Source organism: Chiloscyllium punctatum, chromosome 22 (genome assembly GCF_047496795.1).
Source record: "Chiloscyllium punctatum isolate Juve2018m chromosome 22, sChiPun1.3, whole genome shotgun sequence".
In the NCBI taxonomy this organism is placed as follows: Eukaryota; Metazoa; Chordata; class Chondrichthyes; order Orectolobiformes; family Hemiscylliidae; genus Chiloscyllium; species Chiloscyllium punctatum.
This window is the reverse complement of record NC_092760.1, coordinates 28,223,204-28,245,733: the sequence shown is the minus strand read 5'-3', so window position 1 is coordinate 28,245,733 and position 22,530 is coordinate 28,223,204.

The window sequence follows — 22,530 nt, the reverse complement described above, 5'->3', positions numbered from 1 at the left end:
GTTTCTCTATCTGTACTCACTGTTCAGAGTTGTTTCTCTATCTGTACTCATTGTTCAGTGTTGTTTCTCTATCGGTATTCACTGTTCAGTGTTGTTTCTCTATCTGTACTCACAGTTCGCAGTTGTTTCTCTGTCTGTATTCACTGTTGAGTGTTGTTTCTCTATCTGTACTCACATTTCAATGTTTTTTTTGTACTCAGAGTTCAGTGTTGTTTCAGTATCTGTAATCTCAGTTCAGTGTTTTTCCTCTGCCTGTACTCACAGATCAAGTATTGTTTATCTGTAATCTCAGTTCAGTGCTGTTTCTCGATCTGTACACTCAGTTCAGTGTTGTTTCTCTGTCTGTACTCACAATTGAATGTTGTTTCACAATCAGTCCTCTCAGTTCAGTGTTGTTTCAATATCTGTACTCTAGCTGTATTCTTCTTTCTCTGTCTGTACTCAGAGATCAGTTTTGTTTCTCAATCCGTACTCACAGTTCAGTGCTGCTTCTCTATCTGGACTTTCAGCTCAGTGTGTTGTTTCTCTATCTGTACTCTCAGTTCTGTGTTGGTTATTTATCTGTGCTCCCAGTTCAGTCTGTTTTTATCTATGTGTATTCGCAGTTCAGTGTTGTTTCACTATCTGTAATCTCAGTTCAGTGTTGTTCCTCTGCCTGTACTCACAGTTCAGTATTGTTTCTCTGTCTGTAATCTCAGCTCAGTGTTGTTTCTCAATCTGGAATAACAGTTCAGTGTGTTGTTTCTCGATCTGTCCTCTCAGTTCAGGGTTGTTCCTCTCTGTCTGTGCTCAGTTCAGTGTTGTCTGTCTGCCTGTAATCACAGTTCAGTGTTGTTTTGCACTCTGTTATTACTGTTCAGTGTTGTTTCTCTATCTGTATTCACTGTTGAGTGTTGTTTCTCTATCTGTACTCACATTTCAATGTTTGTTTTGTATTCAGAGTTTAGTGTTGTTTCAGTATCTGCAATCTCAGTTCAGTGTTGTTCCTCTCTGTCTGTAATCATAGTTCAAGTATTATTTATCTGTAATCTCAGTTCAGTGCTGTTTCTCTCTCTGTACTCACAGTTCACAGTTGTTTCTCTATCTGTACTCACTGTTCAGAGTTGTTTCCCTACCTGTACTCACATTTCAGTGTTGCTTTACTAACTGTACTCACAGTTCAGTTCTGCTTCTCGATCTGGACTTTCAGCTCTGTGTTTTGTTTCTCTATCTGTACTCTCAGTTCTGTGTTGGTTATTTATCTGTGCTCCCAGTTCAGTCTGTTTTTATCTATGTGGACTCGCAGTTCAGTGTTGTTTCACTATCTGTAATCTCAGTTCAGTGTTGTTCCTCAGCCTGTACTCACAGTTCAGTATTGTTTCTCTATCTGTAATCTCAGTTCAGTGTTGTTTCTCAATCTGGATTTACAGTTCAGTGTGTTGTTTCTCGATCTGTCCTCTCAGTTCAGTGTTGTTCCTCTCTGTCTGTGCTCAGTTCACTGTTGTCTGTCTGCCTGTACTCACAGTTCAGTGTTGTTTTGCACTCTGTTTTTACTGTTCAGTGTTGTTTCTCTATCTGTATTCACTGTTCAGTGCTGTTTCTCTCTCTGTACTCACAGTTCACAGTTGTTTCTCTATCTGTACTCACATTTAACAGTTGTTTCTCTATCTGTACTCACTGTTCAGAGTTGTTTCCCTACCTGTACTCATATTTCAGTGTTGCTTTCCTAACTGTACTCACAGTTCAGTTCTGCTTCTCGATCTGGACTTTCAGCTCAGTGTTTTGTTTCTCTATCTGTTCTCTCAGTTCTGTGCTGGTTATTTATCTGTGCTCCCAGTTCAGTCTGTTTTTATCTATGTGTATTCGCAGTTCAGTGTTGTTTCACTATCTGTAATCTCAGTTCAGTGTTGTTCCTCTGCCTGTACTCACAGTTCAGTATTGTTTCTCTGTCTGTAATCTCAGTTCAGTGTTGTTTCTCAATCTGGACTAACAGTTCAGTGTGTTGTTTCTAGATCTGTCCTCTCAGTTCAGTGTTGTTCCTCTCTGTGTGTGCTCAGTTCAGTGTTGTCTGTCTGCCTGTAATCACAGTTCAGTGTTGTATTGCACTCTGTTTTTACTGTTCAGTGTTGTTTCTCTATCTGTATTCACTGTTGAGTGTTTTTTCTCTATCTGTACTCACATTTCACAGTTGTTTCTCTATCTGTACTCACAGTTCACAGTTGATTCTCTATCTGTACTCACTGTTCAGAGTTGTTTCTCTATCTGTACTCATTGTTCAGTATTGTTTCTCTATCTGTATTCACTGTTCAGTGTTGTTTCTCTATCTGTACTCACAGTTCACAGTTGTTTCTCTACCTGTACTCACTGTTCAGAGTTGTTTCTCTACCTGTACTCATTGTTCAGTGATGTTTCTCTGTCGGTATTCACTGCTCAGTGTCGTTTCTCTATCTGTACTCACAGTTCACAGTTGTTTCTCGATCTGTACTCACAGTTCAATGTTTTTTTTGTACTCAGAGTTCAGTGTTGTTTCAGTATCTGTAATCTCAGTTCAGTGTTTTTACTCTCTGTCTGTAATCATAGTTCTAGTATTGTTTATCTGTAATCTCAGTTCAGTGCTGTTTCTCTATCTGTACACTCAGTTCAGTGTTGTTTCTCTGTCTGTCCACACGATTGAATGTTGTTTCACTATCAGTCCTCTCAGTTCAGTATTGTTTCAATATCTGTACTCTAGCTGTATTCTTCTTTCTCTGTCTGTACTCTCAGATCAGGTTTGTTTCTCAATCTGTAATCTCAGTTCAGTGCTGTTTCTCTATCTGGACTGTCAGCTCAGTGTGTTGTTTCTCGATCTGTCCTCTCAGTTCAGTGTTGTTCCTCTCTGTCTGTGCTCAGTTCAGTGTTGTCTGTCTGCTTGTACTCACAGTTCAGTGTTGTTTTGCACTATGTTTTTACTGTTCAGTGTTGTTTCTCTATCTGTATTCACTGTTCAGTGCTCTTTCTCTATCTGTACTCACAGTTCACAGTTGTTTCTCTATCTGTACTCACAGTTCACAGTTGTTTCTCTATCTGTACTCACTGTTCAGAGTTGTTTCCCTACCTGTACTCACATCTCAATTTTTTTTTGTACTCAGAGTTCAGTGTTGTTTCAGTGTCTGTAATCTCAGTTCAGTGTTGTTCCTCTCTGTCTGTAATCATAGTTCTAGTATTGTTTATCTGTAATCTCAGTTCAGTGCTGTTTCTCTATCTGTACACTCAGTTCAGTGTTGTTTCTCTGTCTGTCCACACGATTGAATGTTGTTTCACTGTCAGTCCTCTCAGTTCAGTGTTGTTTCAATATCTGTACTCTAGCTGTATTCTTCTTTCTCTGTCTGTACTCTCAGATCAGGTTTGTTTCTCAATCTGTAATCTCAGTTCAGTGCTGTTTCTCTATCTGGACTGTCAGCTCAGTGTGTTGTTTCTCGATCTGTCCTCTCAGTTCAGTGTTGTTCCTCTCTGTCTGTGCTCAGTTCAGTGTTGTCTGTCTGCTTGTACTCACAGTTCAGTGTTGTTTTGCACTCTGTTTTTACTGTTCAGTGTTGTTTCTCTATCTGTAATCACTGTTGAGTGCTCTTTCTCTATCTGTACTCACAGTTCACAGTTGTTTCTCTATCTGTACTCACTGTTCAGAGTTGTTTCCCTACCTGTACTCACATCTCAATTTTTTTTTGTACTCAGAGTTCAGTGTTGTTTCAGTGTCTGTAATCTCAGTTCAGTGTTGTTCCTCTCTGTCTGTATTCACAGATCAAGTATTGTTTATCTGTCATCTCACTTCAGTGCTGTTTCTCTATCTGTACACTCAGTTCCGTGTTGTTTCTCTGTCTGTATTCTAGCTGTATTCTTCTTTCTCTGTCTGTACTCTCAGTTCAGGTTTGTTTCTCAATCTGTACTCACAGTTCAGTGTTGCTTTACTAACTGTACTCACAGTTCAGTTCTGCTTCTTTATCTGGACTTTCAGCTCAGTGTTTTGTTTCTCTATCTGTACTCTCAGTTCTGTGTTGGTTATTTATCTGTGCTCCCAGTTCAGTCTGTTTTTATCTATGTGTATTCGCCGTTCAGTGTTGTTTCACTAACTGTAATCTCAGTTCAATGTTGTTCATCTCTGTGTGTGCTCAGTTCAGTGTTGTCTGTCTGCCTGTACTCACAGTTCAGTATTGTTTTGCACTCTGTTTTTACTGTTCAGTGTTGTTTCTCTATCTGTATTCACTGTTGAGTTTTCTTTCTCTATCTGTACTCACAGTTCACAGTTGTTTCTCTACTGTACTCACAGTTCACAGTTGTTTCTCTATCTGTACTCACTGTTCAGAGTTGTTTCTATTTTCTGTACTCATTGTTCAGTGTTGTTCCTCTGCCTGTACTCACAGTTCAGTATTGTTTCTCTGTCTGTAATCTCAGTTCAGTGTTGTTTCTCAATCTGGATTTACAGTTCAGTGTGTTGTTTCTCGATCTGTCCTCTCAGTTCAGTGTTGTTCCTCTCTGTCTGTGCTCAGTTCAGTGTTGTCTGTCTGCCTGTACTCACAGTTCAGTGTTGTTTTGCACTCTGTTTTTACTGTTCAGTGTTGTTTCTCTATCCGTATTCACTGTTGAGTGTTGTTTCTCTATCTGTACTCACAGTTCACAGTTGTTTCTCTATCTGTACTCACAGTTCACAGTTGTTTCTCTATCTGTACTCATTGTTCACAATTGTTTCTCTATCCGTACTCATTGTTCATTGTTGTTTCTCTATCTGTATTCAATGTTCAGTGTTGTTTCTCTATCTGTACTCATAGTTCACAGTTGTTTCTCTATCTGTACTCGCAGTTCACAGTTGTTTCTCTATCCGTACTCACTGTTCACAGTTGTTTCTCTATCTGTACTCATTGTTCAGTGTTGTTTCTCTATCTGTACTCACAGTTCACAGTTGTTTCTCTATCTGTACTCACAGTTCAATGTTTTTTTTGTACTCAGAGTTCAGTATTGTTTCAGTATCTGTAATCTCAGTTCAGGGTTTTCCTCTGCTTGTACTCACAGATAAAGTATTGTTTATCTGAAATCTCAGTTCAGTGCTGTTTCTCGATCTGTACACTCAGTTCAGTGTTGTTTCTCTGTCTGTACTCACAATTGAATGTTGTTTCACTATCAGTCCTCTCAGTTCAGTGTTGTTTCAATATCTGTACTCTAGCTGTATTCTTCTTTCTCTGTCTGTACTCTCAGATCAGGTTTGTTTCTCAATCTGTACTCACAGTTCAGTTCTGCTTCTCTATCTGGACTTTCAGCTCAGTGTTTTGTTTCTCTATCTGTACTCTCAGTTCTGTGTTGGTTATTTATCTGTGCTCCCAGTTCAGTCTGTTTTTATCTATGTGTATTCGCAGTTCAGTGTTGTTTCACTATCTGTAATCTCAGTTCAGTGTTGTTCCTCTGCCTGTACTCACAGTTCAGTATTGTTTCTCTGTCTGTAATCTCAGTTCAGTGTTGTTTCTCAATCTGGACTAACAGTTCAGTGTGTTGTTTCTAGATCTGTCCTCTCAGTTCAGGGTTGTTCCTCTCTGTCTGTGCTCAGTTCAGTGTTGTCTGTCTGCCTGTAATCACAGTTCAGTGTTGTTTTGCACTCTGTTTTTACTGTTCAGTGTTGTTTCTCTATCTGTATTCACTGTTGAGTGTTGTTTCTCTATCTGTACTCACAATTGAATGTTGTTTCACTATCAGTCCTCTCAGTTCAGTGTTGTTTCAATATCTGTACTCTAGCTGTATTCTTCTTTATCTGTCTGTACTCTCAGATCAGGTTTGTTTCTCAATCTGTAATCTCAGTTCAGTGCTGTTTCTCTATCTGGACAGTCAGCTCAGTGTGTTGTTTCTCCATCTGTCCTCTCAGTTCTTTGTTGGTTATTTATTTGTGCTGCCAGTTTAGTCTGTTTTTATCTATGTGGACTCGCAGTTCAGTGTTGTTTCACTGTCTGTAATCTCAGTTCAGAGTTGTTCCTCAGCCTGTACTCACAGTTCAGTATTGTTTCTCTATCTGTAATCTCAGTTCCGTGTTGTTTCTCAATCTGGATTTACAGTTCAGTGTGTTGTTTCTAGATCTGTCCTCTCAGTTCAGTGTTTTTCCTCTCTGTCTGTGCTCAGTTCAGTGTTGTCTGTCTGCCTGTACTCACAGTTCAGTGTTGTTTTGCACTCTGTTTTTACTGTTCAGTGTAGTTTCTCTATTGTATTCGCTGTTCAGTGCTGTTTCTCTATCTGTACTCACAGTTCACAGTTGTTTCTCTATCTGTACTCACAGTTCACAGTTGTTTCTCTATCTGTACTCACTGTTCAGAGTTGTTTCCCTACCTGTACTAACATTTCAGTATTGCGTTACTAACTGTACTCACAGTTCAGTTCTGCTTCTCGATCTGGACTTTCAGCTCAGTGTTTTGTTTCTCTATCTGTACTCTCAGTTCTGTGTTGGTTATTTATCTGTGCTACCAGTTCAGTCTGTTTTTATCTATGTGTATTCGCAGTTCAGTGTTGTTTCACTATCTGTAATCTCAGTTCAGTGTTATTCCTCTGCCTGTACTCACAGTTCAGTATTGTTTCTCTGTCTGTAATCTCAGTTCAGTGTTGTTTCTCAATCTGGATTTACAGTTCAGTGTGTTGTTTCTCGATCTGTCCTCTCAGTTCAGTGTTGTTCCTCTCTGTCTGTGCTCAGTTCAGTGTTGTCTGTCTGCCTGTACTCACAGTTCAGTGTTGTTTTGCACTCTGTTTTTACTGTTCAGTGTTGTTTCTCTATCCGTATTCACTGTTGAGTGTTGTTTCTCTATCTGTACTCACAGTTCACAGTTGTTTCTCTATCTGTACTCACAGTTCACAGTTGTTTCTCTATCTGTACTCATTGTTCACAATTGTTTCTCTATCCGTACTCATTGTTCATTGTTGTTTCTCTATCTGTATTCAATGTTCAGTGTTGTTTCTCTATCTGTACTCATAGTTCACAGTTGTTTCTCTATCTGTACTCGCAGTTCACAGTTGTTTCTCTATCCGTACTCACTGTTCACAGTTGTTTCTCTATCTGTACTCATTGTTCAGTGTTGTTTCTCTATCTGTACTCACAGTTCACAGTTGTTTCTCTATCTGTACTCACAGTTCAATGTTTTTTTTGTACTCAGAGTTCAGTATTGTTTCAGTATCTGTAATCTCAGTTCAGGGTTTTCCTCTGCTTGTACTCACAGATAAAGTATTGTTTATCTGAAATCTCAGTTCAGTGCTGTTTCTCGATCTGTACACTCAGTTCAGTGTTGTTTCTCTGTCTGTACTCACAATTGAATGTTGTTTCACTATCAGTCCTCTCAGTTCAGTGTTGTTTCAATATCTGTACTCTAGCTGTATTCTTCTTTCTCTGTCTGTACTCTCAGATCAGGTTTGTTTCTCAATCTGTACTCACAGTTCAGTTCTGCTTCTCTATCTGGACTTTCAGCTCAGTGTTTTGTTTCTCTATCTGTACTCTCAGTTCTGTGTTGGTTATTTATCTGTGCTCCCAGTTCAGTCTGTTTTTTATCTATGTGTATTCGCAGTTCAGTGTTGTTTCACTATCTGTAATCTCAGTTCAGTGTTGTTCCTCTGCCTGTACTCACAGTTCAGTATTGTTTCTCTGTCTGTAATCTCAGTTCAGTGTTGTTTCTCAATCTGGACTAACAGTTCAGTGTGTTGTTTCTAGATCTGTCCTCTCAGTTCAGGGTTGTTCCTCTCTGTCTGTGCTCAGTTTAGTGTTGTCTGTCTGCCTGTAATCACAGTTCAGTGTTGTTTTGCACTCTGTTTTTACTGTTCAGTGTTGTTTCTCTATCTGTATTCACTGTTGAGTGTTGTTTCTCTATCTGTACTCACAATTGAATGTTGTTTCACTATCAGTCCTCTCAGTTCAGTGTTGTTTCAATATCTGTACTCTAGCTGTATTCTTCTTTATCTGTCTGTACTCTCAGATCAGGTTTGTTTCTCAATCTGTAATCTCAGTTCAGTGCTGTTTCTCTATCTGGACAGTCAGCTCAGTGTGTTGTTTCTCCATCTGTCCTCTCAGTTCTTTGTTGGTTATTTATTTGTGCTGCCAGTTTAGTCTGTTTTTATCTATGTGGACTCGCAGTTCAGTGTTGTTTCACTGTCTGTAATCTCAGTTCAGAGTTGTTCCTCAGCCTGTACTCACAGTTCAGTATTGTTTCTCTATCTGTAATCTCAGTTCCGTGTTGTTTCTCAATCTGGATTTACAGTTCAGTGTGTTGTTTCTAGATCTGTCCTCTCAGTTCAGTGTTTTTCCTCTCTGTCTGTGCTCAGTTCAGTGTTGTCTGTCTGCCTGTACTCACAGTTCAGTGTTGTTTTGCACTCTGTTTTTACTGTTCAGTGTAGTTTCTCTATTGTATTCGCTGTTCAGTGCTGTTTCTCTATCTGTATTCACAGTTCACAGTTATTTCTCTATCTGTACTCACAGTTCACAGTTGTATCTCTATCTGTACTCACATTTAACAGTTGTTTCTCTATCTGTACTCACTGTTCAGAGTTGTTTCCCTACCTGTACTCACATTTCAGTATTGCGTTACTAACTGTACTCACAGTTCAGTTCTGCTTCTCGATCTGGACTTTCAGCTCAGTGTTTTGTTTCTCTATCTGTACTCTCAGTTCTGTGTTGGTTATTTATCTGTGCTCCCAGTTCAGTCTGTTTTTATCTATGTGTATTCGCAGTTCAGTGTTGTTTCACTATCTGTAATCTCAGTTCAGTGTTGTTCCTCTGCCTGTACTCACAGTTCAGTATTGTTTCTCTGTCTGTAATCTCAGTTCAGTGTTGTTTCTCAATCTGGATTTACAGTTCAGTGTGTTGTTTCTCGATCTGTCCTCTCAGTTCAGTGTTGTTCCTCTCTGTCTGTGCTCAGTTCAGTGTTGTCTGTCTGCCTGTACTCACAGTTCAGTGTTGTTTTGCACTCTGTTTTTACTGTTCAGTGTTGTTTCTCTATCCGTATTCACTGTTGAGTGTTGTTTCTCTATCTGTACTCACAGTTCACAGTTGTTTCTCTATCTGTACTCACAGTTCACAGTTGTTTCTCTATCTGTACTCATTGTTCACAGTTGTTTCTCTATCTGTACTCATTGTTCAGTGTTGTTTCTCTATCTGTACTCATAGTTCACAGTTGTTTCTCTATCTGTACTCGCAGTTCACAGTTGTTTCTCTATCTGTACTCACTGTTCACAGTTGTTTCTCTATCTGTACTCATTGTTCAGTGTTGTTTCTCTATCTGTACTCACAGTTCACAGTTGTTTCTCTATCTGTACTCACAGTTCAATGATTTTTTTTGGACTCACAGTTCAGTATTGTTTCAGTATCTGTAATCTCAGTTCAGTGTTTTTCCTCTGCTTGTCCTCACAGATCAAGTATTGTTTATCTGAAATCTCAGTTCAGTGCTGGTTCTCGATCTGTACACTCAGTTCAGTGTTGTTTCTCTGTCTGTACTCACAATTGAATGTTGTTTCACTATCAGTCCTCTCAGTTCAGTGTTTTTTCAATATCTGTACTCTAGCTGTATTCTTCTTTCTCTGTCTGTACTCTCAGATCAGGTTTGTTTCTCAATCTGTACTCACAGTTCAGTTCTGCTTCTCTATCTGGACTTTCAGCTCAGTGTTTTGTTTCTCTATCTGTACTCTCAGTTCTGTGTTGGTTATTTATTTGTGCTCCCAGTTTAGTCTGTTTTTATCTATGTGGACTCGCAGTTCAGTGTTGTTTCACTGTCTGTAATCTCAGTTCAGTGTTGTTCCTCTGCCTGTACTCACAGTTCAGTATTGTTTCTCTGTCTGTAATCTCAGTTCAGTGTTGTTTCTCAATCTGGATTTACAGTTCAGTGTGTTGTTTCTAGATCTGTCCTCTCAGTTCAGGGTTGTTCCTCTCTGTCTGTGCTCAGTTCAGTGTTGTCTGTCTGCCTGTACTCACAGTTCAGTGTTGTTTTGCACTCTGTTTTTACTGTTCAGTGTTGTTTCTCTATCTGTATTCACTGTTGAGTGTTGTTTCTCTATCTGTACTCACATTTCAATGTTTGTTTTGTATTCAGAGTTCAGTGTTGTTTCAGTATCTGTAATCTCAGTTCAGTGTTGTTCCTCTCTGTCTGTAATCATAGTTCAAGTATTGTTTATCTGTAATCTCAGTTCAGTGCTGTTTCTCTATCTGTACACTCAGTTCAGTGTTGTTTCTCTGTCTGTACTCACAATTGAATGTTGTTTCACTATCAGTCCTCTCAGTTCAGTGTTGTTTCAATATCTGTACTCTAGCTGTATTCTTCTTTCTCTGTCTGTACTCTCAGATCAGGTTTGTTTCTCAATCTGTACTCACAGTTCAGTGCTGCTTTTCTATCTGGACTTTCAGCTCAGTGTGTTGTTTCTCTATCTGTACTCTCAGTTCTGTGTTGGTTATTTATCTGTGCTCCCAGTTCAGTCTGTTTTTATCTATGTGTATTCACAGTTCAGTGTTGTTTCTCTATCTGTACTCACAGTTCACAGTTGTTTCTCTATCTGTACTCACAGTTCACAGTTGTATCTCTATCTGTACTCACATTTAACAGTTGTTTCTCTATCTGTAGTCACTGTTCAGAGTTGTTTCCCTACCTGTACTCACATTTCAGTGTTGCTTTACTAAGTGTACTCACAGTTCAGTTCTGCTTCTCGATCTGGACTTTCAGCTCAGTGTTTTGTTTCTCTATCTGTACTCTCAGTTCTGTGTTGGTTATTTATCTGTGCTCCCAGTTCAGTCTGTTTTTATCTATGTGTATTCGCAGTTCAGTGTTGTTTCACTATCTGTAATCTCAGTTCAGTGTTGTTCCTCTGCCTGTACTCACAGTTCAGTATTGTTTCTCTATCTGTAAACTCAGTTCAGTGTTGTTTCTCAATCTGGATTTACAGTTCAGTGTGTTGTTCCTAGATCTGTCCTCTCAGTTCAGTGTTGTTCCTCTCTGTCTGTGCTCAGTTCAGTGTTGTCTGTCTGCTGGTACTCACAGTTCAGTGTTGTTTTGCACTCTGTTTTTACTGTTCAGTGTTGTTTCTCTATCTGTATTCACTGTTGAGTGTTTTTTCTCTATCTGTACTCACATTTCACAGTTGTTTCACTATCTGTACTCACAGTTCACAGTTGTTTCTCTATCTGTACTCACTGTTCAGAGTTGTTTCTCTATCTGTACTCATTGTTCAGTGTTGTTTCTCTATCTGTATTCACTGTTCAGTGTTGTTTCTCTATCTGTACTCACAGTTCACAGTTGTTTCTCTATCTGTACTCACTGTTCAGAGTTGTTTCTCTATCTGTACTCATTGTTCAGTGTTGTTTCTCTATCGGTATTCACTGTTCAGTGTTGTTTCTCTATCTGTACTCACAGTTCACAGTTGTTTCTCTATCTGTACTCACAGTTCACAGTTGTTTCTCTATCTGTACTCACTGTTCAGAGTTGTTTCTCTATCTGTACTCATTGTTCAGTGTTGTTTCTCTATCGGTATTCACTGTTCAGTGTTGTTTCTCTATCTGTACTCACAGTTCGCAGTTGTTTCTCTGTCTGTATTCACTGTTGAGTGTTGTTTCTCTATCTGTACTCACATTTCAATGTTTTTTTTGTACTCAGAGTTCAGTGTTGTTTCAGTATCTGTAATCTCAGTTCAGTGTTTTTCCTCTGCCTATACTCACAGATCAAGTATTGTTTATCTGTAATCTCAATTCAGTGCTGTTTCTCGATCTGTACACTCAGTTCAGTGTTGTTTCTCTGTCTGTACTCACAATTGAATGTTGTTTCACAATCAGTCCTCTCAGTTCAGTGTTGTTTCAATATCTGTACTCTAGCTGTATTCTTCTTTCTCTGTCTGTACTCTCAGATCAGTTTTGTTTCTCAATCCGTACTCACAGTTCAGTGCTGCTTCTCTATCTGGACTTTCAGCTCAGTGTGTTGTTTCTCTATCTGTACTCTCAGTTCTGTGTTGGTTATTTATCTGTGCTCCCAGTTCAGTCTGTTTTTATCTATGTGTATTCGCAGTTCAGTGTTGTTTCACTATCTGTAATCTCAGTTCAGTGTTGTTCCTCTGCCTGTACTCACAGTTCAGTATTGTTTCTCTGTCTGTAATCTCAGCTCAGTGTTGTTTCTCAATCTGGAATAACAGTTCAGTGTGTTGTTTCTCGATCTGTCCTCTCAGTTCAGGGTTGTTCCTCTCTGTCTGTGCTCAGTTCAGTGTTGTCTGTCTGCCTGTAATCACAGTTCAGTGTTGTTTTGCACTCTGTTATTACTGTTCAGTGTTGTTTCTCTATCTGTATTCACTGTTGAGTGTTGTTTCTCTATCTGTACTCACATTTCAATGTTTGTTTTGTATTCAGAGTTTAGTGTTGTTTCAGTATCTGCAATCTCAGTTCAGTGTTGTTCCTCTCTGTCTGTAATCATAGTTCAAGTATTGTTTATCTGTAATCTCAGTTCAGTGCTGTTTCTCTCTCTGTACTCACAGTTCACAGTTGTTTCTCTATCTGTACTCACATTTAACAGTTGTTTCTCTATCTGTACTCACTGTTCAGAGTTGTTTCCCTACCTGTACTCACATTTCAGTGTTGCTTTACTAACTGTACTCACAGTTCAGTTCTGCTTCTCGATCTGGACTTTCAGCTCTGTGTTTTGTTTCTCTATCTGTACTCTCAGTTCTGTGTTGGTTATTTATCTGTGCTCCCAGTTCAGTCTGTTTTTATCTATGTGGACTCGCAGTTCAGTGTTGTTTCACTATCTGTAATCTCAGTTCAGTGTTGTTCCTCTGCCTGTACTCACAGTTCAGTATTGTTTCTCTATCTGTAATCTCAGTTCAGTGTTGTTTCTCAATCTGGATTTACAGTTCAGTGTGTTGTTTCTCGATCTGTCCTCTCAGTTCAGTGTTGTTCCTCTCTGTCTGTGCTCAGTTCACTGTTGTCTGTCTGCCTGTACTCACAGTTCAGTGTTGTTTTGCACTCTGTTTTTACTGTTCAGTGTTGTTTCTCTATCTGTATTCACTGTTCAGTGCTGTTTCTCTCTCTGTACTCAGAGTTCACAGTTGTTTCTCTATCTGTACTCACATTTAACAGTTGTTTCTCTATCTGTACTCACTGTTCAGAGTTGTTTCCCTACCTGTACTCACATTTCAGTGTTGCTTTCCTAACTGTACTCACAGTTCAGTTCTGCTTCTCGATCTGGACTTTCAGCTCAGTGTTTTGTTTCTCTATCTGTTCTCTCAGTTCTGTGCTGGTTATTTATCTGTGCTCCCAGTTCAGTTATCTATGTGTATTCGCAGTTCAGTGTTGTTTCACTATCTGTAATCTCAGTTCAGTGTTGTTCCTCTGCCTGTACTCACAGTTCAGTATTGTTTCTCTGTCTGTAATCTCAGTTCAGTGTTGTTTCTCAATCTGGACTAACAGTTCAGTGTGTTGTTTCTAGATCTGTCCTCTCAGTTCAGTGTTGTTCCTCTCTGTGTGTGCTCAGTTCAGTGTTGTCTGTCTGCCTGTAATCACAGTTCAGTGTTGTATTGCACTCTGTTTTTACTGTTCAGTGTTGTTTCTCTATCTGTATTCACTGTTGAGTGTTTTTTCTCTATCTGTACTCACATTTCACAGTTGTTTCTCTATCTGTACTCACAGTTCACAGTTGATTCTCTATCTGTACTCACTGTTCAGAGTTGTTTCTCTATCTGTACTCATTGTTCAGTATTGTTTCTCTATCTGTATTCACTGTTCAGTGTTGTTTCTCTATCTGTACTCACAGTTCACAGTTGTTTCTCTATCTGTACTCACTGTTCAGAGTTGTTTCTCTACCTGTACTCATTGTTCAGTGATGTTTCTCTGTCGGTATTCACTGCTCAGTGTCGTTTCTCTATCTGTACTCACAGTTCACAGTTGTTTCTCGATCTGTACTCACAGTTCAATGTTTTTTTTGTACTCAGAGTTCAGTGTTGTTTCAGTATCTGTAATCTCAGTTCAGTGTTTTTACTCTCTGTCTGTAATCATAGTTCTAGTATTGTTTATCTGTAATCTCAGTTCAGTGCTGTTTCTCTATCTGTACACTCAGTTCAGTGTTGTTTCTCTGTCTGTCCACACGATTGAATGTTGTTTCACTATCAGTCCTCTCAGTTCAGTGTTGTTTCAATATCTGTACTCTAGCTGTATTCTTCTTTCTCTGTCTGTACTCTCAGATCAGGTTTGTTTCTCAATCTGTAATCTCAGTTCAGTGCTGTTTCTCTATCTGGACTGTCAGCTCAGTGTGTTGTTTCTCGATCTGTCCTCTCAGTTCAGTGTTGTTCCTCTCTGTCTGTGCTCAGTTCAGTGTTGTCTGTCTGCTTGTACTCACAGTTCAGTGTTGTTTTGCACTATGTTTTTACTGTTCAGTGTTGTTTCTCTATCTGTATTCACTGTTCAGTGCTCTTTCTCTATCTGTACTCACAGTTCACAGTTGTTTCTCTATCTGTACTCACAGTTCACAGTTGTTTCTCTATCTGTACTCACTGTTCAGAGTTGTTTCCCTACCTGTACTCACATCTCAATTTTTTTTTGTACTCAGAGTTCAGTGTTGTTTCAGTGTCTGTAATCTCAGTTCAGTGTTGTTCCTCTCTGTCTGTAATCATAGTTCTAGTATTGTTTATCTGTAATCTCAGTTCAGTGCTGTTTCTCTATCTGTACACTCAGTTCAGTGTTGTTTCTCTGTCTGTCCACACGATTGAATGTTGTTTCACTGTCAGTCCTCTCAGTTCAGTGTTGTTTCAATATCTGTACTCTAGCTGTATTCTTCTTTCTCTGTCTGTACTCTCAGATCAGGTTTGTTTCTCAATCTGTAATCTCAGTTCAGTGTTGTTTCTCTATCTGGACTGTCAGCTCAGTGTGTTGTTTCTCGATCTGTCCTCTCAGTTCAGTGTTGTTCCTCTCTGTCTGTGCTCAGTTCAGTGTTGTCTGTCTGCTTGTACTCACAGTTCAGTGTTGTTTTGCACTCTGTTTTTACTGTTCAGTGTTGTTTCTCTATCTGTAATCACTGTTGAGTGCTCTTTCTCTATCTGTACTCACAGTTCACAGTTGTTTCTCTATCTGTACTCACAGTTCACAGTTGTTTCTCTATCTGTACTCACTGTTCAGAGTTGTTTCCCTACCTGTACTCACATCTCAATTTTTTTTTGTACTCAGAGTTCAGTGTTGTTTCAGTGTCTGTAATCTCAGTTCAGTGTTGTTCCTCTCTGTCTGTATTCACAGATCAAGTATTGTTTATCTGTCATCTCACTTCAGTGCTGTTTCTCTATCTGTACACTCAGTTCCGTGTTGTTTCTCTGTCTGTATTCTAGCTGTATTCTTCTTTCTCTGTCTGTACTCTCAGTTCAGGTTTGTTTCTCAATCTGTACTCACAGTTCAGTGTTGCTTTACTAACTGTACTCACAGTTCAGTTCTGCTTCTCTATCTGGACTTTCAGCTCAGTGTTTTGTTTCTCTATCTGTACTCTCAGTTCTGTGTTGGTTATTTATCTGTGCTCCCAGTTCAGTCTGTTTTTATCTGTGTGTATTCGCCGTTCAGTGTTGTTTCACTAACTGTAATCTCAGTTCAATGTTGTTCATCTCTGTGTGTGCTCAGTTCAGTGTTGTCTGTCTGCCTGTACTCACAGTTCAGTATTGTTTTGCACTCTGTTTTTACTGTTCAGTGTTGTTTCTCTATCTGTATTCACTGTTGAGTTTTCTTTCTCTATCTGTACTCACAGTTCACAGTTGTTTCTCTACTGTACTCACAGTTCACAGTTGTTTCTCTATCTGTACTCACTGTTCAGAGTTGTTTCTCTATCTGTACTCATTGTTCAGTGTTGTTTCTCTATCGGTATTCACTGTTCAGTGTTGTTTCTCTATCTGTACTCACAGTTCACAGTTGTTTCTCTATCTGTACTCACAGTTCACAGTTGTTTCTCTATCTGTACTCACAGTTCAATGTTTTTTTTGTACTCAGAGTTCAGTGTTGTTTCAGTATCTGTAATCTCAGTTCAGTGTTGTTCCTCTCTGTCTGTAATCATAGTTCTAGTATTGTTTATCTGTAATCTCAGTTCAGTGCTGTTTCTCTATCTGGACTGTCAGCTCAGTGTGTTGTTTCTCGATCTGTCCTCTCAGTTCAGTGTTGTTCCTCTCTGTCTGTGCTCAGTTCAGTGTTGTCTGTCTGCCTGTACTCACAGTTCAGTGTTGCTTTGCACTCTGTTTTTACTGTTCAGTGTTGTTTCTCTATCTGTATTCACTGTTCAGTGCTGTTTCTCTATCTGTACTCACAGTTCACAGTTGATTCTCTATATGTACTCACTGTTCACAGTTGTTTCTCTATCTGTACTCACATTTAACAGTTGTTTCTCTATCTGTACTCAATGTTCAGAGTTGTTTCCCTACCTGTACTCACATGTGAGTGTTGCTTTACTAACTGTACTCACAGTTCAGTTCTGCTTCTCGATCTGGACTTTCAGCTCAGTGTTATGTTTCTCTATCTGTACTCTCAGTTCTGTGTTGGTTATTTATCTGTGCTCCCAGTTCAGTCTGTTTTTATCTATGTGTATTCGCAGTTCAGTGTTGTTTCACTATCTGTAATCTCAGTTCAGTGTTGTTCCTCTGCCTGTACTCACAGTTCAGTATTGTTTCTCTGTCTGTAATCTCAGTTCAGTGTTGTTTCTCAATCTGGACTAACAGTTCAGTGTGTTGTTTCTAGATCTGTCCTCTCAGTTCAGTGTTGTTCCTCTATGTGTGTGCTCAGTTCAGTGTTGTCTGTCTGCCTGTACTCACAGTTCAGTGTTGTTTTGCACTCTGTTTTTACTGTTCAGTGTTGTTTCTCAATCTGTATTCACTGTTGAGTGTTGTTTCTCTATTTGTACTCACAGTTCACAGTTGTTTCTCTATCTGTACTCACAGTTCACAGTTGTTTCTCTATCTGTACTCATTGTTCAGTGTTGTTTCTCTATCTGTATTCAATGTTCAGTGTTGTTTCTCTATCTGTACTCATAGTTCACAGTTGTTTCTCTATCTGTACTCACAGTTCACAGTTGTTTCTCTATCTGTACTCACTGTTCAGAGTTGTTTCTCTATCTGTACTCATTGTTCAGTGTTGTTTCTCTATCTGTATTCAATGTTCAGTGTTGTTTCTCTATCTGTACTCACAGTTCACAGTTGTTTCTCTATCTGTACTCATTGTTCAGAGTTGTTTCTCTATCTGTACTCATTGTTCAGTGTTGTTTCTCTATCTGTATTCAATGTTCAGTGTTGTTTCTCTATCGGTACTCATAGTTCACAGTGTTTCTCTATCTGTACTCACAGTTCACAGTTGTTTCTCTATCTGTACTCACTGTTCAGAGTTGTTTCTGTATCTGTACTCATTGTTCAGTGTTGTTTCTCTATCGGTATTCACAGTTCAGTATTGTTTCTCTATCTGTAATCTCAGTTCAGTGTTGTTTCTCAATCTGGATTTACAGTTCAGTGTGTTGTTCCTAGATCGGTCCTCTCAGTTCAGTGTTGTTCCTCTCTGTCTGTGCTCAGTTCAGTGTTGTCTGTCTGCTGGTACTCACAGTTCAGTGTTGTTTTGCACTCTGTTTTTACTGTTCAGTGTTGTTTCTCTATCTGTATTCACTGTTCAGTCCTCTTTCTCTATCTGTACTCACATTTCAATGTTTGTTTTGTACTCAAATTTCAGTGTTGTTTCAGTATCTGTAATCTCAGTTCAGTGTTGTTCCTCTCTGTCTGTAATCATAGTTCAAGTATTGTTTATCTGTAATCTCAGTTCAGTGCTGTTTCTCTATCTGTACACTCAGTACAGTGTTGTTTCTCTGTCTGTCCTCACGATTGAATGTTGTTTCACTATCAGTCCTCTCAGTTCAGTGTTGTTTCAATATCTGTACTCTCGCTGTGTTCTTCTTTCTCTGTCTGTACTCTCAGATCAGGTTTGTTTCTCAATCTGTAATCCCAGTTCAGTGCTGTTTCTCCATCTGGACTGTCAGCTCAGTGTGTTGTTTCTCTATCTGTCCTCTCAGTTCTTTGTTGGTTATTTATCTGTGCTCCCAGTTTAGTCTGTTTTTATCTCTGTGGACTCGCAGTTCAGTATTGTTTCTCTATCTGTAATCTCAGTTCAGTGTTGTTTCTCAATCTGGATTTACAGTTCAGTGTGTTGTTTCTCGATCTGTCCTCTCAGTTCAGTGTTGTTCCTCTCTGTCTGTGCTCAGTTCAGTATTGTCTGTCTGCCTGTACTCACAGTTCAGTGTTGTTTTGCACTCTGTTTTTACTGTTCAGTGTTGTTTCTCAATCTGTATTCACTGTTGAGTGTTGTTTCTCTATCTGTACTCACAGTTCACAGTTGTTTCTCTATCTGTACTCACATTTAACTGTTGTTTCTCTATCTGTACTCACAGTTCAGAGTTGTTTCCCTACCTGTACTCACATTTCAGTGTTGCTTTACTAACTGTACTCACAGTTCAGTTCTGCTTCTCGATCTGGACTTTCAGCTCAGTGTTTTGTTTCTCTATCTGTACTCTCAGTTCTGTGTTGGTTATTTATCTGTGCTCCCAGTTCAGTCTGTTTTTATCTATGTGTATTCGCAGTTCAGTGTTGTTTCACTATCTGTAATCTCAGTTCAGTGTTGTTCCTCTGCCTGTACTCACAGTTCAGTATTCTTTCTCTGTCTGTAATCTCAGTTCAGTGTTGTTTCTCAATCTGGACCAACAGTTCAGTGTGTTGTTTCTAGATCTGTCCTCTCAGTTCAGTGTTGTTCCTCTCTGTGTGTGCTCAGTTCAGTGTTGTCTGTCTGCCTGTAATCACAGTTCAGTGTTGTTTTGCACTCTGTTTTTACTGTTCAGTGTTGTTTCTTTATCTGTATTCACTGTTCAGTGCTCTTTCTCTATCTGTACTCACATTTCAATGTTTGTTTTGTACTCAGAGTTCAGTGTTGTTTCAGGATCTGTAATCTCAGTTCAGTGTTGTTCCTCTCTGTCTGTAATCATAGGTCAAGTATTGTTTATCTGTAATCTCAGTTCAGTGCTGTTTCTCTATCTGTACACTCAGTTCAGTGTTGTTTCTCTGTCTGTTCTCACAATTGAATGTTGTTTCACTATCAGTCCTCTCAGTTCAGTGTTGTTTCAATATCTGTACTCTAGCTGTATTCTTCTTTCTCTGTCTGTACTCTCAGATCAGGTTTGTTTCTCAATCTGTACTCACAGTTCAGTGCTGCTTCTCTATCTGGACTTTCAGCTCAGTGTTTTGTTTCTCTATCTGTACTCTCAGTTCTGTGTTGGTTATTTATCTGTGCTCCCAGTTCAGTCTGTTTTTATCTATGTGTATTCGCAGTTCAGTGTTGTTTCACTATCTGTAATCTCAGTTCAGTGTTGTTCCTCTGCCTGTACTCACAGTTCAGTCTTGTTTCTCTGTCTGTAATCTCAGTTCAGTGTTGTTTCTCAATCTGGATTTACAGTTGAGTGTGTTGTTTCTAGATCTGTCCTCTCAGTTCATTGTTGTTCCTCTCTGTGTGTGCTCAGTTCATTGTTGTCTGTCTGCCTTTACTCACAGTTCAGTGTTGTTTTGCACTCTGTTTTTACTGTTCAGTGTTGTTTCTCTGTCTGTACTCACAGTTCACAGTCGATTCTCTATATGTACTCACAGTTCACAGTTGACTCTCTATCTGTACTCACGGTTCAGAGTTGTTTCTCTATCTGTACTCACATTTCAATGTTTTTTTTGTCCTCAGAGTTCAGTGTTGTTTCAGTATCTGTAATCTCACTTCAGTGTTGTTCCTCTGCTTGTACTCACAGATCAAGTATTGTTCATCTGTAATCTCAGTTCAGTGCTGTTTCTCTATCTGTACACTCAGTTCAGTGTTGTTTCTCTGTCTGTACTCACAATTGAATGGTGTTTCACTATCAGTCCTCTCAGTTCAGTGTTTTTTCAATATCTGTACTCTAGCTGTATTCTTCTTTCTCTGTCTGTACTCTCAGTTCAGGTTTGTTTCTCAATCTGTACTCACAGTTCAGTGTTGCTTTACTAACTGTACTCACAGTTCAGTGCTGCTTCTCTATCTGGACTTTCAGCTCAGTGTGCTGTTTCTCTATCTGTACTCTCAGTTCTGTGTTGGTTATTTATCTGTGCTCCCAGTTCAGTCTGTTTTTATCTATGTGTATTCGCAGTTCAGTGTTGTTTCACTATCTGTAATCTCAGTTCAGTGTTGTTCCTCTGCCTGTACTCACAGTTCAGTATTGTTTCTCTGTCTGTAATCTCAGTTCAGTGTTGTTTCTCAATCTGGATTTACAGTTCAGTGTGTTGTTTCTAGATCTGTCCTCTCAGTTCAGTGTTGTTCCTCTCTGTCTGTGCTCAGTTCAGTGTTGTCTGTCTGCTTGTACTCACAGTTCAGTGTTGTTTTGCACTCTGTTTTTACTGTTCAGCGTTGTTTCTCTATCTGTATTCACTGTTGAGTGTTGTTTCTCTGTCTGTACTCACAATTCACAGTTGTTTCTCTATCTGTACTCACAGTTCACAGTTGTTTCTCTATCTGTACTCACAGTTCACAGATGTTTCTCTATCTGGACTCACTGTTCAGAGTTGTTTCCCTACCTGTACTCACATTTCAATTTTTTTTTGTACTCAGAGTTCAGTGTTGTTTCAGTATCTGTCATCTCAGTTCAGTGTTGTTCCTCTCTGTCTGTATTCACAGATCAAGTATTGTTTATCTGTCATCTCAGTACAGTGCTGTTTCTCTATCTGTACACTCAGTTCAGTGTTGTTTCTCTGTCTGTACTCTAGCTGTATTCTTCTTTCTCTGTCTGTACTCTCAGTTCAGGTTTGTTTCTCAATATGTACTCACAGTTCAGTGTTAGTTTACTAACTGTACTCAAAGTTCAGTTCTGCTTCTCTGTCTGGACTTTCAGCTCATTGTTTGGTTTCTCTATCTGTACTCTCAGTTCTGTGTTGGTTATTTATCTGTGCTCCCAGTTCAGTCTGTTTTATCTATGTGTATTCGCAGTTCTGTGTTGTTTCACTATCTGTAATCTCAGTTCAGTGTTGTTCCTCTGCCTGTACTCACAGTTCAGTATTGTTTCTCTGTCTGTAATCTCAGTTCAGTGTTGTTTCTCAATCTGGACTAACAGTTCAGTGTGTTGTTTCTAGATCTGTCCTCTCAGTTCAGGGTTGTTCCTCTCTGTCTGTGCTCAGTTCATTGTTGTCTGTCTGCATGTAATCACAGTTCAGTGTTGTTTTGCACACTGTTTTTACTGTTCAGTGTTGTTTCTCTATCTGTATTCACTGTTGAGTGTTGTTTCTCTATCTGTACTCACATTTCAATGTTTGTTTTGTATTCAGAGTTCAGTGTTGTTTCAGTATCTATAATCTTAGTTCAGTGTTGTACCTCTCTGTCTGTATTCACAGATCAAGTATTGTTTATCTGTCATCTCAGTTCAGTGCTGTTTCTCTACCTGTACACTCAGTTCAGTGTTGTTTCTCTCTCTGGACTCTAGCTGTATTCTTCTTTCTCTGTCTGTACTCTCAGTTCAGGTTTGTTTCTCAATCTGTACTCACAGTGCAGTGCTGCTTCTCTATCTGGACTTTCAGCTCAGTGTGTTGTTTCTCTATCTGTACTCTCAGTTCTGTGTTGGTTATTTATCTGTGCTCCCAGTTCAGTCTGTTTTTATCTATGTGTATTCGCAGTTCAGTGTTGTTTCATTATCTGTAATCTCAGTTCAGTGTTGTTCCTCTGCCTGTACTCACAGTTCAGTATTGTTTCTCTATCTGTAATCTCAGTTCAGTGTTGTTTCTCAATCTGGATTTACAGTTCAGTGTGTTGTTCCCAGATCTGTCCTCTCAGTTCAGTGTTGTTCCTCTCTGTCTGTGCTCAGTTCAGTGTTGTCTGTCTGCTTGTACTCACAGTCCAGTGTTGTTTTGCACTCTGCTTTTACTGTTCAGTGTTGTTTCTCTATCTGTATTCACTGTTCAGTGCACTTTCTCTATCTGTACTCACAGTTCACAGTTGTTTCTCTATCTGTACTCACAGTTCACAGTTGTTTCTCTATGTGTACTCACTGTTCAGAGTTGTTTCCCTACCTGTACTCACATTTCAATTTTTTTTGTACTCAGAGTTCAGTGTTGTTTCAGTATCTGTAATCTCAGTTCAGTGTTGTTCCTCTCTGTCTGTATTCACAGATCAAGTATTGTTTATCTGTCATCTCAGTTCAGTGCTGTTTCTCTATCTGTACACTCAGTTCAGTGTTGTTTCTCTGTCTGTACTCTAGCTGTATTCTTCTTTCTCTGTCTGTACTCTCAGTTCAGGTTTGTTTCTCAATCTGTACTCACAGTTCAGTGTTGCTTTACTAACTGTACTCACAGTTCAGTTCTGCTTCACTATCTGGACTTTCCGCTCAGTGTTCTGTTTCTCTATCTGTACTCTCAGTTCTGTGTTGGTTATTTATCTGTGCTCCCAGTTCAGTCTGTTTTTATCTATGTGTATTCGCAGTTCAGTGTTGTTTCACTATCTGTAATCTCAGTTCAGTGTTGTTCCTCTGCCTGTACTCACAGTTCAGTCTTGTTTCTCTG